We start from the raw sequence: 19,130 nt of genomic DNA on the forward strand, positions 1-19,130 counted from the left end.
TCGGACTTGAGTTAGTGAATTTGGATCATGCGACACTCGAATGACTAGAGGGATGTCAATTTGAGTGGGAGTTCTTAAGTAATATGATTAATTGAACTCATTATCATGAACATAGTAAAAAGGTCTTTGCCAATTATGTTGTAGCATGCACTGTAGCTCTACTGTCTTTTATATGTTCCTAGAGAAAACTTAGTTGAAAGATGATAGTAGCAATTATGCGGACTGGGTCCGTAAACTAAGGATTGTCCTCATTGCTGCGCAGAAGGCTTATGTCCTTAATGCACCGCTCAGTGTACTAAACTCCGAGCGTCGTCTGTAGATGTTGCGAACATCTGACATACACACTTTTGATGACTACATGATAGTTCAATCCATAATGCTTAAACGGCTTAGAATTGTGGCGCCGAAGACGTTTTGAACATCACAGAACATATGAGATGTTCCAAGAGCTGAAATTGGGATTTTAGGCTCATGCCCACGTCAAGAGGTACGAGACCTCCGACAAGATTCTTTGTCTACAAAGTAAGGGAGAAAAGCTCAATCTTTGACCATATACTAAGATTGTCTGAGCACTACAATCGCTTGAATCGAGTGGGAGTTGATCTTCCAGATGAGATAGTGATGGTTCTCAAAGTCACTGCCACCAAGCTACTAGAGCTTCGTGATGAACTATAACATATCAAGGATAGATATGATGATCCTTGAGCTATTCGCGATGTTTGACACGCGAAAGTAGAAACCAAGTAGGAGCATCAATTGTTGATGGTTAGTAAAACCACTAGTCTCAAGAAGGACAAGGGCAAGAAGGGATACTTCATGAAATGGAAAACCAGTTGCTGCTCTAGTGAAGAAACCCAAGGTTGAACCCCAAACCCGAGACTTGGTAGATGCGAAGGGGAATGGTCACTTAAGCAGAACTACCCTAGATACTTGGTAGATGAGAAGGCTAGCAAAGTCGACAAAAGTATATTGGATATACGTGATATTGATGTGTACCTTACTAGTACTCCTAGTAGCACCAGAGTATTAGATACCGGTTCAATTGCTAAGTGCTAGTAACTCGAAATTATAGCTACGAATTAAACGGATACTAGCAAGGGTGAGGTGACGGTGTGTGTTGGAAGTAATTCCAAGGTTGATGTGATCAACCTCGCACGCTCCCTCTACCATCAGGATTAGTGTTAAACCTAAATAATTGTTATTTGGTGTTTGCGTTGAGCATAGACATGATTAGATTATGCTGATCGCAATACGGTTATTCATTTAAAAAGAATAATGGTTACTCTATTTATTTGAATAATACCTTCAATGGTCTTGCACCTAAAATGAATGGTTTATGGAATCTCGATCATAGTGATACACATGTTCATAACATTGATGCCAAAAGATACAAAGTAGTAATTATAGTACCACTTACTTGTGGCACCGCCGCTTGAGTCATATTGGTATAAAACGCATGAAGAAGCTCCATGTTGATGGCTCTTTAGACACACTTGATTTTGAATCACTTGAGACATGCAAATCATACCACATGGGCAAGATGACTAAAGGCCTCGTTTTCCAGTGAGATGGAACAAGAAAGTAACCTGTTGAGAGTAATACATTTTGACGTGTGTAGTCATTTGAGCGCTGAGGCGCGCAGTGGATAACATTATGTTCTTACTTCACAAATGATTTGAGTACATACTAATATATTTACTTGATGAAACACACGTCTGAATTATTGAAAGGTTCAAGTAATTTCAGAGTGAAGTTGAAAATCGTCGTGACAAGAGGATAAAGTGTCTACAATATGATCGTAGAGATGAATATCTGAGTCGCGAGTTTGCTACACAATTAAGACATTGTGGAAATTGTTTCACAACTACTGCCACTTGGAACACCATAGCGATGATGTGTATGAACGTCGTAACCACGCCCTATTTGATATGGTGGATACTATGATGTTTCTTATCGAATTACCACTATCGTTTGTCGGTTAGGCATTAGAGACAACCGCATTCATTTTAAATAGGGCACCACGTAATTTCGTTGAGGTGACACCGTATGAACTACGGTTTGAATAAACCTAAGCTGTCATTTCTTAAAAGTTTGGGGCTGCGACGCTTATGTGAAAAAGTTTCTGCCTGATAAGCTCGAACCCAAAGCGGATAAATGCATCTTCATAGGACACCCAAAATAGTTGGGTATACCTCCTATCTCAGATCCGGAAACAAAGTGTTTGTTTCTAGAAATGGGTCCTTTTCTCGAGGAAAAGTTTCTCTCGAAAGAATTGAGTGGGAGTGTCGTGGGTATAAGTCTAACAGTAGATGTGTAGGGTACGAAAAGGATGGGCAGAGCCTTAGCTACGGCGAGGTTGTATGAGTTCAGGCCCCTCTGCGGTGGAGGTAATAGCCCTACGCCTCAGTGCTCTGGGAGCTTGTTGTCGAGTGGAATATGGAATACAATGAGTTGCTAACCCCCGCACCAGTGGGGGAGGGTGGCTTATATAGAGTGCGCTCCCCTCCACAACGGTTCGGTGCGCAGGGGTGGAGTAGTGGTGAATAAATGCCTACGTTACACGTAACGTACGTCTTAAATGCTAATAAAGGCGTGTGGAAACGTACGACCGTTTCCCTCCCGGGGGGTTACGATGTACAGAGTGGAATCCAGTCGGTCAGTTCGATACGCTCCGAATGCTCGTCTTCGATTGGATGGTCGAAGCTCTGTTACCGAATGGATGATGGGAACTTCTTAGTTCAGTCGGAACTGACTAAGGGCCTTGTCCCTTATGAAGGGTAGTCCTTGGGTAGGACTTATAGGGCAGGCCTATGACCCTACCCTAGGACTATAACCCCATCATTAGTCCCCGAATGGATTGAGGTTGGAACGACGAAATGATGCTTGAAGTTTGGATCCGACTGGTACGAATGTGACTTTGGTGTTGCTTGCCTGATCCATTTTATCTTTTCTAACCTATGATCTGAGTGGAAGTATTTGTGAAACAAACTGTCGGAAACCGAGTGCTTCCGCGGTATCTTCTAACGTGACCAGTCAACTGACAACGGCGGATTTTCCAGGATCCTCAAATTTCGGTTACCGCGCGCTCAGCGTGGATGATGCCATCGCGCTCGAGTAGCGCCTGATGCCTCGATTCTCGCGCCTTCATCCTCTCCACTCATATCACCACGGTTGGCCGGGGGATAAGGTTTCGGGGCCACCTGCCAGCGACCCAGTCGGAACCTTACTTAAATCCCAGAGGCGAGGGTTTTTCGTTACGCTCGCCGAATCTTTTGCCTTCGCTTGCTCCGTCCTTCTCGCCACCTCCAGCGCACCTAAGCTCCTCCCTCCTCCTTCCCCTCCGCGGATCCTCAACTTCCGCCATGACCAAGGGTCAGACCAGCAAGATGGAGGCGAGGAAGAAGAAGGGGAAGGCGGCGGCTCCCGCTCAGCGGCGGCAGCGACCGCTGCCGGCGGGGTGGATCCAAGGCGACTTCCTCCCCTCCACGGTGACGGAGGGGGATTTGCTGCAGCTGGTGGAGCACGGGATGATCGTGCACAAGTCGTGGAGGCTGCCGGCGGAGAATGAGGTCGAGACGACGCCTTGGGAGGGAGAGCGCGTCCTGCTGCTCAGCCATGTCTACCGAGGTTTCTCTCTGCCCCCGCATCCTTTCTTCAAAGACATTATGAACCACTTCGGGGCGCAGCTTCACCACTTTCCCCCGAATGCTATAGCCCATCTCTCTGCTTTCATAGTTATGTGTGAGTGCTTCATCGGCTGTCCTCCCCATTAGGGGCTGTTCAAGCACATATTCTCTGCTAGATCTCAAACTATCAAACGACTCAGCCAGTTGGACGATAAAACACATCTTCTCCAGCTCTGCGGAGGCTTAGGTTTCGAGAAAAAGAGTCAGAGTAGTTATCCTGTCCTTCAGCTGAGTGAGTCGGTCAGGAACTGGCAGTCGACGTGGTTCTACTGCCAGGACGTTGCCTGCCCGAATGCCACGACAGGGCTGCCTCCCTTTAGCTTAGATCGGCCCGCTCCGCCTAAGCAGCTTGCGCTCATGAAGGCGGAGAAGAACGACATCCAGCCTCTGGTCGACGCACTCATAGATGTCGTCAGAAGGGGGGTCATCGGCATAGACTTGCTGGAGGTTTTCCTCGGTCGGCGCATCCAACCCCTGCAGGCTCGCGACCATGCCATGTGGCATTATACGGGGCCCGAAGATTCCACCCGGACCATCGTTGTGGGCGTGACTGAGGAGAAGGTGACCTCGTGGGTGCTCCAAATCACAGGCGCCTGCGAGAACCCTAGAGGATCCCGGCGAGTGAGGCCTTTCTGCGCGGATAATCCTCCTCCGAACCAGGTGAGTACCATTTGTCGAGTGCACGTAACTGTCTTAGTCTTATTGCTTGTTTGAATCTCTGTGTGACGTCTGATGTCGCCGACTTAATTTTATGCAAAAGTGGACCAAATGGTTTTCTCCCGTCTCGAACGGGAACCCGGCCGAGGAGGAGGAGGAAGGCAGCCAGGAAGGCAGCGTGGAGAGCGCCGAGTATGTCTCCGACAGCGGGGAAACGGAGGAAGAGACTAGTGAGGAAGAGGAGGAAGACGAAGAGCAGGACTCGCCACCCCCGCAGCTAGAGCATCGGACCAAGCGCCGACATGAACCTGCAGTTCCCCCGGTCCCTCCGGCATCCTCGAGTGCTCCGCCCACTGCTCCCGTGGCCCCGAGTGCTCGGAGCACCAAGAGGGCCAGGGATGTTGCTGTTGAGCTTGCGGGTGAGCCTTCCAAGGCGGCCAAACCGAGTGGATCTAAACCTCGAAAGGCTTTGCCGCGGATGAGGGTTACTGTTCCCGTCACCTCCACGTAAGTGCATTGATCTTCTAATTTCTTCTGATATCCGATTGGACTCCTGTTTAATGGTCGAATGAACTTCACTCGACAGAGTTGCTACCTCCGCCACCTCTCCGGCACGTCAGGAGGATGACCCCATGGACACGGACAACGTCGTATCGTCCCAGCCAGGTGTGTTGTAGTGACTCCGAGAGTTTTATTTTATCGCGTCGCGAATTCTATCTTCGGTCTTGCCTCTTTCTCTTTCTGAGATCTCGCGTCGTTCGGTCTGTCAGGGGCGATTTGCATGGACGAGGGTGACCAGGGGAGACCCGAGCAAGCTGCGGACCTTGTTCTTGAGGCTGCTCCGCCAGTTACTGCTCTCACCGCAGACGAGCCGCCGACTGAAACGGCGCTCGTGGCTGATGAACCGACTGGAGCGGGCCTTGGGATGCCCAAGGAGCCAACGATGCCAGGCTCGTCGAATGTTGAGTTCAACATCCGGCATCTCCCAGAGGAGCAGGTGGGAGCGGCCAAGGGGGCCATGGTGCAGGCAGAGCTGATGGCGGGGGAAGCCAAGAAGGCATACGACTCCATCGCATCCCTGTACCAGCGGAGCTTGGAGCTGCGGGACGATATCCGAGTAAGTGGGCTAGTAAGTATTTACTTTTCTCTTGTAACCCACTGGGTGTTCTCGGATACCGTATGATTTTTGCAATGGGTTCACTCTGAGTGAACCCAGTGGCTGTAGTCCCCGAGACTTCTGTCGAGTGCTTGCACCGGCAGTTGTCTTTATACACATTGTCTTGTACTTGGTCAGATCAGTAAATAATATGGTCGACTGCGAACAGTTGTGGCACTCGGGGTGCACTTACTGTAAGAGTCCCCGAGAGTAATTTTACTCAGGTCGGGTAGTATTAGCCTCGTAGGCGTAGGTGTTATCATGTATCTCAATAGGGCGGACCTGCTTGAGTTTCATGCCAGCGGGGTCACTCTCAGTGAACCCACTGGGTGTAGTCCCTGAGATCGCTGTCGACTGCTTGCGTCGGCAGGGGTCTGAAGAACTTAGACTTTTATTGTTGAATTGTCTGATTGTCTCTTGGTGCTGGCTGGCAAAAAACTTGTGAAATGGGGACAACATATGAGACTCTCAGGGCGGAGAAGATTCAGTTTGCTGGTGAGTTGGATGCGGTGCTGCTTGCAATGGTTGGTATGAAGGAGGTTCTGGCGGAACGAGAGAAGTCGTTGGAGCAGGCTCGTGAAGCGAACAAAGTGCTGACTGAGGAAGTTGAGAAGATGGGGAAACAGAGGACTGCTCTGATGGGACAAATGGACGTGTTGAACAAACGGTGAATAGCTCAGGAGAAATACATCAGTGACTGGGCTCGGCAGATGATGACGCGTCTGGCTGGTAAGTCCTGCTTTTTTCGAGTGTTTGTGGTATGTGCGTCACACTCGGTGCTTATTGTTTGATTGTCCTGTTGTTGCAGATTTTTGCATTGACGCTGAAGCTGAAGCGGCTGACGTGGAGCGGTCGATTCGCCAGAACGTTCCACTCGGCGAGGACGCCAATCGAGATCTGCTCCGAGCACACATCCGCCTGGGCAAAGTTGGCCCTTTCATCGGTCGACTGAGAGAAGTCGTCGGCCGGATCGACAAGGAGCTTTGGCTTGAAGATGAGTCGCGGCAGGAGATGGAAAACTTGATGACTCGACTGGAGGAGATCCCAAACCGAGTGCAGTCGTGGAAGAAATCTGCGGCTCGTTGTGGTGCAGATGTTGCTCTGTCCCTGGTCCGAGTTCATTGCAAGGAGGTGCGCGAGGAGAAGCTGAAAGCATTCAAGGTCGCCAACACGAAGAAACTTCGATTCGAAGACTTCATGGAAACCTTCCTTGAGAGTGCCAGCCGCATCGCCGACAGTATCGATCTGGACACGTTTGTAGAGCGCTCCAGTCGTGGCGCTAATCCGGATGATGCGTAAGAAAACTTTATCCTCGGTATGCCGAGTGTTGATTTGTAAGGAACTTTGGCCACTTCTGTTGGCCGTCACATTCTTGGATCGGTGCGGGTAAGCTGGATCCGCACCGAGTGAACTATCTTTTTTTGAACTTTTGAATCTGAATCAAATCGTTTTCTCTTGTGTTGCAATTTTGCCTCGAGTTTTTGTTTGGCGTTTCTTGGTGAAGCCAATGGAAAACATGCGTGGCATGTAAGTGTCAGTTGTCTTGACATCTGCATGAGCCTCTGTGAGGGACTTGCGGGGTCTCCGAGTGGATCTGTAGGGTACACTCGAAGGCAATAGAGTACTTAGGCGATTCATGATCGCAGCTAAGTCGTCGAGTGTGTCGGACAGGCCTCACTCGAAGCGAGTTGGTATTCATGTAATTGTCAGTAGTCTTGACATCCACATGAGCCTCAATGAGGGTCCAGTGAGTGTCCGAGTGGATCTGAAGGACACACTCGAAGGTCAAAAAATACTTGGACGATACGGGATCGCAGCTATGTTGTCGAGTGCGACTATAAGGTCGCACTCGGTGCGATGTGTTAGTCATGTAGTTGTCAGTTGTTTTGACATCCACATGAGCCTCAATGAGGGTCTGCTACTCATGTATTTGTCAGTTGTTGTGACATCCATATGAGCCTCAATGAGGGTCTATTACTCATGTATTTAGGCGATTCTGGATCGCAGCTAAGCCCCCGAGTGCACACTCGGAGAAAGTTGATACTTAGGCGATTCTTGATCGCATCTAAGTCCCCGAGTGTGACGTTAAGTACACACTCGAAGAAAGTTGATACTTAGGCGATTCTTGATCGCAGCTAAGTCTCCGAGTGCGACGTTAAGTGCACACTCGAAGAAAGTTAATACTTAGGCGATTCTTGATCGCATCTAAGTCCCCGAGTGTGACGTTAAGTGCACACTCGAAGAAAGTTGATACTTAGGCGATTCTTGATCGCATCTAAGTCCCCGAGTGTGACGTTAAGTGCACACTCGAAGAAAGTTGATACTTAGGCGATTCTTGATCGCAGCTAAGTCTCCGAGTGCGACGTTAAGTGCACACTCGAAGAAAGTTAATACTTAGGCAATTCTTGATCGCATCTAAGTCCCCGAGTGTGACGTTAAGTGCACACTCGAAGAAAGTTGATACTTAGACGATTCTTGATCGTAGCTAAGTCTTCGAGTGCGACGTTAAGTGCACACTCGAAGAAAGTTAATACTTAGGCGATTCTTGATCGCAGCTAAGTCTCCGAGTGCGACGTTAAGTGCACACTCGAAGAAAGTTAATACTTAGGCGATTCTTGATCGCAGCTAAGTCCCCGAGTGCGACGTTAAGTGCACACGCGAAGAAAGTTAATACTTAGGCGATTCTTGATCGCAGCTAAGTCCCCGAGTGCGACTTAAGTGCACACTCAAAGAAAATTAATACTTAGGCGATTCTTGATCGCAACTAAGTCCCCGAGTGCGATGTTTAGTGCACACTCGGAGAAAGTTAATACTTAGGCGATTCTTGATCGCAGCTAAGTCCCCGAGTGCGACGTTTAGTGCACACTCAGAGAAAGTTAGAACTTAGGCGATTCTGGATCGCAGCTAAGTTTTTTTTTTTTTGAGACCGGAGTCTGCGACCGCGGACGAATTTTGAATCTGCAAAAGCTCACTCTGCTTTATATTATTTCATCAATACTTGTTCTTTACATTGCTTCAGTCGACGGTCACGTGTAGAAGCGCTTCAGGAGATCTCCGTTCCATGCTCGCGGCTCGTCTATCTCCCTGTCGATGTTGTAGAGTCGGTATGCTCCGTTGTTCAGCACTTTGGAGATGATGAAGGGTCCTTCCCAGGCAGGAGCCAACTTGTGGGGTCTTTGCTGATCCACTCGGAGCACCAGGTCGCCTGCTTGGAACGTGCGACTCCTGACGTGGCGTGCATGAAAGCGCCGCAGATCTTGTTGATAAATGGTTGAGCGAGTCAGTGCCATCTCACGCTCCTCCTCTAGAAGGTCCACTCCATCTTGCCTTGCTTGTTCTGCTTCAGCTTCGGAGAAGAGTTCGACTCGTGGAGCATTGTGAAGCAGGTCACTCGGAAGGACCGCTTCTGCTCCACAAACGAGGAAGAACGGTGATCGCCCTGTAGATCTGTTCGGGGTTGTGCGGAGACCCCAAAGCACTGAAGGTAACTCGGTGACCCATGCGCCAGCAACATGTCCCACCTCTCGCAGGAGTCGGAGATTCAAACCTTGCAGAATAAGTCCATTCGCCCGCTCTGCTTGTCCATTGGATTGAGGATGTGCCACGGAAGCAAAATCCACTCGGATACCTTGGCTTGCACAGAAACCTTTGAATCTGTCCGAGTCGAAGTTTGTTCCGTTGTCCGTGATTATGCTGTGAGGCACACCGAATCTGGAGATGATGTCCCTGACAAACTTGATGGCTGTTAGGGCGTCGAGCTTCTTGATGGGCTTGGCTTCAATCCATTTTGTGAACTTGTCAACTACCACCAACAGATGTGTGTATCCTCCTTGGCCTGTCCTGAATGGACCGACTGTATCTAATCCCCATACCGCAAACAGCCACACAAGAGGGATTGTCTTCAACGCAGATGTCGGCTTGTGGGACTTGTTGGAGTAGAACTGACAGCCCTCACATCGGTCGACCATATCTTTAGCCATCTTGTTTGCCTGCAACCAGAAGAAACCATCCCTGAATGCCTTGGCGACGATTGCTCTCGAAGAGGCGTGATGACCGCAGGTCCCCGAGTGAATATCTTCCAGGATTAGCTGCCCCTCCTCTGGGGAGATGCATCGTTGAAGAATGCCTGAAACGCTTTCCTTGTACAATTGGCCATCAATGACAGTGAATGACTTCGACCTGCAGACTATCTGCCTGGCCTGAACTTCGTCTTCTGGTAGTTCGCGCCTCAGGATATATGCAATGATCGGCACAGTCCAATCGGGGATGACAGCAAGAATCTCCATGACCAGATCAACCACAGCAGGTACATCGACTTCAGTCAGATCTGTTGAACTCTTTGGTTGTACTGGTTCCTCCGTGAAAGGATCTTCTTTGACTGAGGGAAGGTGAAGGTGCTCGAGGCACACGTCACTCGGGACTGGTCTCCGAGTGGATCCAAGTTTTGCCAACTCATCAGCTGCTTGGTTCTTCAGTCTCGGAACATGGTGAAGTTCTAGACCTTCAAACTTCTTCTCAAGCTTCCTCACTGCATTGCAATATGTGGTCATGGTGGGGTTCCTGACGTCCCACTCTTTCATCACTTGATTGACCACCAAATCCGAATCGCCGTAGACCATCAAGCGACGGACGCCGAGTGAGATGGCCATGCGCAATCCGTAGAGGAGAGCTTCATACTCTGCCTCGTTGTTGGAGGAATCGAAGTGTATCTGTAGCACGTACTTGAGCTTGTCGCCTTTTGGCGATATGATCACAACGCCAGCGCCGGAGCCATTCAACATCTTGGACCCATCGAAGAACATTGTCCAATGGGCTGAGTAGATGTGGGTCGGTTGCTGTTGTTCTACCCATTCTGCTATCAAGTCAGCTAGAGCTTGAGACTTAATAGCTTTCTTGGCCTCGAACTTGATATCGCAGTACAACATCTCCATTGCCCACTTCGCCACTCGGCCTGATGCGTCTCGATTGTGGAGAATTTCCGACAACGGAGCATCAGAAACGACAGACACCGAGTGGTCTTGGAAATAATGGGCCACCTTCTTCGCAGACATGTAAATCCCGTAGATAAGTTTTTGATAGTGGGGATACCTCTGCTTGGAAGGAGTCGGGACTTCAGAGACGTAGTACACTGGCCGCTGAACTTTGTATGCTTTGCCTTCTTCTTCTCGTTCGACTGTAAGAACAGTACTGACGACTTGATTTGTAGCCGCGATATACAGAAGAAGGGGCTCTTTACTGAGCGGAGCAGTAAGAACCGGCTGGGTGGAAAGTAGGACTTTGAGGTCGTCGAATGCGACTTGGGCTTCGTCTGTCCACTCGAAAGTATCTGATTTCTTCATGAGTCGGTACAGAGGAAGTGCTTTCTCGCCGAGTCGACTGATGAACCTGCTCAAAGCCGCTAGGCAACCTGTGAGCCGTTGAACATCGTGTATTTTGACCGGCCTCTCCATTCGGACGATGGTCCCGATCTTTTCGAGGTTGACATCGATCCCTCGTTCGGAAACAAAGAAACCGAGTAACTTTCCACTGGGAACGACGAATGAACATTTGGCGGGGTTGAGCTTGATATCGTACCTACGAAGGTTGGCGAATGTTTCTGCCAAGTCAGTCAGCAGGTCGGAACCTTTGCGTGACTTGAGTACGATATCATCCATATATGCCTCCACATTCCGACCGATCTGGTCGAGGAGGCATTTTTGGATCATGCGCATAAAGGTACCTCGTGCATTCTTATTAAGATGCTTGAAGTCGATGCACATTCGGAGCGACTTGTCTTTCTTGGGCACCATGACGACATTGGCGAGCCACTCGGAGTGGTGAACCTCGCGAATGAAGTTGGCTGCCAGCAGCTTGGCCACCTCTTCTCCGATTGCCTTCCTCTTGTGCGCGGCGGACCGGCGCAGACACTCTCGGACAGGCCGAGCGGTGGGATCCACATGCAGTCGGTGCTCAGCCAACTCCCTGGGTACACCTGGCATGTCAGATGGTTTCCATGCGAAGATGTCCCAGTTCTCATGGAGGAATTGGGTGAGCTCGGCTTCCTATTTAGGATCGAGGGTGGTGGAGATGTTCGTCGGGGCAGCAGTGTCGTCTGTCGGGTGGATGCTGACCTTCTTCGTCTCTCCCGCCGACTGGAATGCAGACTCTGAGGCTGGCTTCTTCGAGCGCATCAAGTCGACGGGGTCAACTGTTTTCTTGTACTCGTCGAGCTCGAGGACGGCCATCTGCTGGTCGGCGATTCTTGATCCCTGCTGCAGACATTCTTCGGCTAGCTGTCGATTGCCCGTGATGGTGATCACGCCTTTCGGGCCTGGCATCTTCAGCTTCAGGTATACGTAACATGGACGGGCCATGAAACGCGCATACGCTGGGCGGCCCAGAATTGCGTGGTAAGCGCTCTAGAAGTCCACCACTTCGAACGTCAGCTTTTCCTTGCGGAAGTTCTTGTCGGAACCGAAAACGACGTCCAACGCGATCTGGCCGAGTGACTTGGCCTTCCGTCCAGGGACGACTCCATGGAACTGCATGCTGCTCTCGCTGAGTTTGGACATCGGGATGCCCATCCCCTTGAGTGTGTCGGCGTACATGATGTTCAAGCCGCTGCCGCCATCCATGAGGACTTTGCGCAGTCGGACTCCTTCCACCACCGGGTCGACGACCAAAGCATGTCTCCCCGGGGTGGGTACGTGTGCTGGATGATCCAACTGGTCGAAGGTGATCGCAGTCTGAGACCACTTGAGGAACTTGGGGTTGGTAGGGGTGGCCATATTCACCTCCCTGTTCACCAGCTTCAGTCGACTCTTGCTCTCAACGTCAGCAAAAATCATGAGTGTTGCATGGACTTGGGGGAACGGATCCTCCTTATCCTCCTCATCCTGTTCATTGTCCTTTTCACTCGGTTGCCCTTCGCCGAACCCCTGGATCAGGAGGCCACACTGTAGAGTGGTATGCTTTGGATATATGGGGTTGCCCTCTTCATCCATCTTTGTATGAACCGAATATGGCTGGTCCAGGATGGGATTATTGAATTGCTTCTTCTTGGGGGTAAACTGCGCCTTCCCTTTGCCCTTGAACTTGGCATTGGTCACGGCTGCAGCTTCTGCCTGTGGAGTGGACGGAGCTTTTTTGCTTCTGCTTTTGAGTGTTACTCCCGTCTCCGTCGCCGACTGTCTTGTGCTTGCCGCTTCGGATGCGGTCCTCTTCCTTGCCATTTGCATAGCGTGCTGCTATCTCCATCATCTTGCTCATGGAGATGTCACCTGTTCGGTCGAACTTTAGGTACAGATCCCTGTACCGCACGCCTGCCTTGAAGGCGCAGACTGCTTGATGCTCGGTGACGTTCTCCACCGTGTGGTAGAGAGTTGTCCAACGCTGAATGAAGTCACGTAGGGGCTCATTCTGCTTCTGGACGCAATGCTGGAGCTCCACGAGGCCCGCAGGGCGCTTGCACGTCCCTTCGAAGGTCCTGATGAACACTCGGGCCAGATCTGCCCAACTGTAGATGCTTGAGGGGGCCAACTGGTTCAGCCACGCCCGCGCCGAGCCGTCGAGCATCAGAGGGAGGTGCTTCATGGCGACATGGTCGTCCCCTCCTCCGATCTGGACTGCCACTCGGTAGTCATCCAGCCACGTTTCTGGCTTGGACTCACCTGTAAACTTGCCGGTTCCCCTCGCCAATCGGAAGTTGGGCGGGATGTCAGCCGAACGGATGGCTCGACTGAAACACTCGGGGCCGGACACGATGGTCCTGCTTCCACTCAGACTGTCCATATCGAAACCATCGCGGTGGGCTCGGCCCCTGTCGACCCTTCGTTGGGCGATACGCCCTCTTGCGTCGGGCCTTGGGTCGTAAGTGTCGCCGACTGAACGCCGATCATCATGATGTCGGGGCCCGTAGGGCCCACCCCATGGAGGGGTGCGTGAACGGCGGCGATCTTCGTGATTTATGGAACGGCTGCCTCCCCTATGCTGCTGCTGGGAACCAGGGCTGTGAACTGACCGATGTGTATTCGCATGAACAGAACTATTGTGGATCCTGTTGTGCGACTGGGAGACTACCGAATTCTGCTGCTGCACCGTGTGCAACAGGGCGCGGATTTGCTCGATCCCTCTACCAGCCTCTGAATCAGTCGGCTGGAGGGAATCGGCTATCTTGGCAGCCGCAGCCAAGTTGAGGAGGGGTGTGCGGAACAACTCCACGTTGCTCCGCCGAGTGTGTCGACTGGCAGAACGGCGAGGTGGACGGCACGCGCCGGACGTTTAGCCGACCTCGTGCTCGTTCCGGCCAGCTTGACGGGGATCTTCATGGGAGTTGGCCATGTGTACTTCTGCTGCAGGCCCGCGGCCCGCGTACTCGGAAGGAAACGCGTTCTGGAACCGAGTCCGAGTGCTGGGACAGCAGGGCAACCACAACAGACTCTAGAACCGCCACTTGTGAAGACGCGTTCTGGCGCGCCTGGGCGTGTTGCACCCAACGCTGAAGCAGCGGACGGCGGGACCGCTTGTTGCAGCGCATGACGGCGGTGTAGGTTGACACCGGAGCCGACTGCTGGAGAAGAAGAATGCCGCGGGCGCCAGCACGGAAGTGCGTAGCCCCACGACGGGGAAGCGCCTCGACGTCGAGAGGAGCATCCCGAAGCCACGCCGAATCGTCGACGATGAAGGAGAGACCGCCTAAGAAGATCTGGTGACCCATGCTCGAATCTCCACCGGACGACATGACGAAAGGAAGTAGTCGCAAACTCGCCGGAAGTCGCTTAGACGCCTGCCCCACGGTGGGCGCCAACTGTCGTGGGTATAAGTCTGACAGTAGATGTGTAGGGTACGAAAGTATGGGCAGAGCCTTAGCTACGGCGAGGTTGTATGAGTTCAGGCCCCTCTGCGGTGGAGGTAATAGCCCTACGTCTCAATGCTTTGGGAGCTTGTTGTCGAGTGGAATATGGAATACAATGAGTTTCTAACCCCCGCACCAGTGGGGGAGGGTGGCTTATATAGAGTGTGCTCCCCTCCACAACGGTTCGGTGCGCAGGGGTGGAGTAGTGGCGAATAAATGCCTACGTTACAGGTAACATACGTCTTAAATGCTAATAAAGGCGTGTGGAAACGTACGACCGTTTCCCTCCCGGGGGGTTACGATGTACAGAGTGGAATCCAGTCGGTCAGATCGATACGCTCCGAATGCTCGTCTTCGACTGGATGGTCGAAGGTCTGTTACTGATTGGATGATGGGAACTTCTTAGTTCAGTCGGAACTGACTAAGGGCCTTGTCCCTTATGAAGGGTAGTCCTTGGGTAGGACTTATAGGGCAGGCCTATGACCCTACCCTAGGACTATAACCCCATCAGGGAGGATGGTTGAAACTTGATGAGGTTATTGAACCGTCACTTCAACCAGTGTGTAGCAGGGCGCAGGAAGTTGTTCTTGTGGCGCCTACACCAATTGAAGTGGAAGCTAATGATAGTGATCATGAAACTTCGGATCAAGTTACTATAAACCTCATAGGTCTACAAGGTCACGTAGTGCTACAGAGTGGTACGGTAACCCTGTTTTAGAGGTCTTGTTGGACAACAATGAACCTACGAGCTATGGAGAAGCGATGGTGGGCTCGGATTCTGGTAAATGGCTGGAGGCCATGAAATCCGAAAGAGGATCCATGTATGAAAACAAAGTGTAGACTTTGGAAGAACTACTTGATGGTCGTAAGACTATTAAGTACAGATGGATATTTAAAAGGAAGACAAACGATGATGGTGAAAACTTACCATTAAGAAAGCTCGACTTGTCACAAAGATGTTTCCAACAAGTTCAAAGAGTTGACTATGATGAGACTTCCTCACTCGTAGCGATGCTAAAAGTCTGTTGGAATTATGTTAGCAGTTGATGCATCTTGCAGATGGATGTCAAAACATTGTTTCCTCGACGGTTTCCTTGAGGAAAGGTTGTATGTGATACAACCAAAAGGTTTTGTTGATCCTAAGGATCCTAACAAGTATGCAAGATCTAGCGACCCTTCTAAGGACTGGAGTAAGCATCTCGGAGTTGGATATGCGCTTTGATGTGATGATCAAAGCTTTTGGGTTTATACAAAGTTTGTGGGAAACTTGTATTTCCAAGGAAGTGAGTGGGAGCACTATAGAATTTCCGCCGAGTATATGTGGTTGACATATTGTTTTGATCGGAAATGATGTAGAATTTCTGGAAAGAATATAGGGTTGTTTGGAAAGGTGTTTTCAGAGGAAAACCTGGATTGAGCTACTTGAACATTGAGCATCAAGATCTATAGAGATAGATCAAGACGCTTGATAAAACTTTCAATGAAATGCACTCCTTGACAAGTTTTTCAAGGAGTTCAAAATATATCGGCAAAGAAGGAGTTCTTGGCTGTTTGTAAGGTGTGAATTCGAGTAAGACTCAAAGCCCGACCACGACAGAAGAAAGAGAAAGGACGAAGGTCGTCCCCTATGCATTAGCCATAGGCTCTATAGTATGCTATGTTGTGTACCGCACCTGATGGGTGCCTTGCCATGAATTTGTCAAGGGGGTACGAAAGTGATCCACAAATGGATTACTAGACATCGAGATTTGTAAAGCACACTCAGATCTGAAAGGTTCAGACCCGTTGACTAAAACCTCTCTCACAAGCAAGACATGATCAAACCCCAGAACGATTCATCAAAATCACATAGTGATGTGAACTAGATTATTGACTCTAGTGCAAGTGGGAGACTGTTGGAAATATGCCCTAGAGGCTATAATAAATTGGTTATTATTTCGTTTATTATCCATGCTATAATTGTATTGATTGGAAACTCAAATACATGTGCGAATACATAGACAAAACATTGTCCCTAGTAAGCCTCTAGTTGACTAGCTCGTTGATCAAAGATGGTTAAGATTTCCTAGCCATAGACAAGTGTTGTCACTTGATAACGGGATCACATCATTAGGAGAATGATGTGATGGACAAGACCCAAACTATAAATGTTGCATATGATCGTGTCAGTTTATAGCTACTGTTTTTTACATGTCAATGTATCTGTTCCTATGACCATGAGATCATGCAACTCCCGGACACTAGAGGAATACCTTGTGTGTATCAAACGTCGCAACGTAACTGGGTGACTCTAAAGGTGCTCTACAGGTATCTCCGAAGGTGTCTGTTGGGTTGGCGTGAATCGAGACTGGGATTTGTCACTCCGTATCATGGAGAGGTATCTCGGGGCCCACTCGGTAATACAACATCACAACAAGCCTTGCAAGCAACGTGACTAAGGAGTTAGCCATGAGATCTTGTATTACGAAACGAGTAAAGAGACTTGCTGATAACGAGATTGAACTAGGTATAGAGATACCGATGATCGAATCTCGGGCAAGTAACATACCGAAGGACAAAGGGAACAACATACGGGATTAACTTAATCCTTGACATAAAGGTTCAACCGATAAAGATCTTCATATAATATGTAGGAGCCAATATGGGCATCGAGACTCCGCTATTGGTTATTGACCGTAAAGGTGTCTCGGTCATGTCTGCATAGTTCTCAAACCCGTAGGGTGTGCACACTTAAGGTTCGGCGACATTTCGGTATAGTTAAGTTATAGGTGTTGGTAACCGAAAGTTGTTCAGAGTCCCGGATGAGATCCCGGACGTCACGAGGAGCTCCGGAATGGTCCAAGGTAAAGATTGATATAAAGGAAGTCTTGTTTTGGTCACCTAAATTTTTTTGGGCTCATCAGTAGTGTGCCGGGAGGGTACTGGGGACCATCGGGAGGGGTGTCACGCCCCGAGGGGCCTTATGGTATGTGGGAGGATACAAACCAGCCCCTAGTGGGCTGACATAAGATCCCACTAAGGCCCATGAGGTTTGAGAGGCAAAAAACCCAAAGGTGGAAAAGGTGGAAAGGGTTTCCAAGTGGAAAGGAGGAATCCTATTCCTAGTAGGATGAGTAGGATTGGAGTAGGACTCCTCCACCTCCAATTTCGGCCAAACCTTGAGGGTTTGAGACTGCCTCCTCCCCTCCCTCCCTCCTATATATACTGGAGGTATTGAGGGTTTTTGAGACACAGAAAACAACCACCTGCTGCCCTCTCTCTAGATTTGTTTCTCCTCTAGTTTAGTTTCAGCGGTGCTTAGGCGAAGCCCTACTGGAATAGATCCACCACCACCACCACAATGTCGCCCGTGCTGGAGAACTCATCTACCTCTTCGCCCCTCTTGCTGGATCAAGAAGGCGAAGATCGTCATCGAGTTGTACGTGTGCTGACTGCGGAGGTGCCTCCCGTTAGGCACTAGATCGGGATGGATCATGATGGGATTGTAGGACCGATCGTGATGAGATCGCGGGACGAGCTACGATTTGGATCGTCAAGATGTTCCACTACATCAACTGCGTTATATACGCTTCCGCTTAGGAATTTTTTTGTTTCCCATGCGAGGTCCCCCAACAAAAATTAGGTGAAGTGTGATGTTGAATGAACAAAACAATGAAATGAAGATCCTTGAGCAATGAAAATCTTTCTTGGGTGGTGCTAATAATGCAAATATTCAGCTTTTATGTAACATTGGCTAGATTATGATCATTTGATGTTGTTGTGAATCTTTGTTGTATTGCAAAGATTAACTTTTTACAAGTCTGGTTAAATTCTTACAAAGTCTCATGTTGAAGTTCTATGTATTGGTATGGTTCATTTTAATGCAAAACATTGCTATGTGTGAAAACAAGCTGTCAATGATGGTGTTGGTACAGTTTCATGTTCATTTTGGTTGTGCTACAGATTTGACCTCAAAATCCTAGTGACAATTAAACATGAAATTTGGATTTGGAATCTAGATTCAGCCAAATGAAATCTTGATAGAGATTTCATTTCAGCCAAATGAAATGAAATCAGGGGAGCCAAACGAGCTATTACAGGAAAAGACGTCTAATCACCGAGGTCAAACTCAAAAGCGACATAGCCACCAAGTCCCCCGCGCTGCCCTCCCTGGCGACACGGGGAAACCCTAGATCGAGGCGCTGCGCACTTCTCATCCCTCCCCTCGGCTCACCGCCGCCGGAGGAGCGGCCGACAAAGTCCGCACCGACTCCCATGAAGGTGGCGGCAGGGCCCTTTCCTTCTCACATGCGTATCTGGCGGCGGCTGCCGGTCGACGCAGCTACTGCCATGGACAACGAGGGACGGGGCCAAGGTGGTGCGGGGATCGCGCGCTCGCGAGATAACCCTGGGCGACGCGACGGCCCTAGGCGGCGCGGTGGGAGGCTCGTGACGGCGGCGTCGCGGGGCAGATGGCTGGAGGCGGTGGCGACGCGGGCGAGGCGGTGCTCTCTCCCTGGTTTGTAATGCTCGATGGTACTCCCCCTTCTGGCTGGCGCGACCCTTATGCACGTACGCGACTGGAGAGCTGCATGCGGGCCTCCATGGCGGGGTTCCGCCCAGATATCCCGCACGGAGGCGTGGGCGAGTCTGTGTGTGCACATCCTCGACCTGATCTCGAGCACGGTGGTGCGGGCCTGCCAGCTTTGGTGCGCTTCGCCCAGTTTCTTGCGAGCGGTAGCGTGGGCCGGTCTGTTTTCGGCGCAGCCCCGACCAGATCCAGTGCATGGCGGAATGAACTTTCTCCGCCCAGTGCCTG

Source organism: Hordeum vulgare, chromosome 1H (genome assembly GCF_904849725.1).
Source record: "Hordeum vulgare subsp. vulgare chromosome 1H, MorexV3_pseudomolecules_assembly, whole genome shotgun sequence".
Classification (NCBI taxonomy): domain Eukaryota; kingdom Viridiplantae; phylum Streptophyta; class Magnoliopsida; order Poales; family Poaceae; genus Hordeum; species Hordeum vulgare.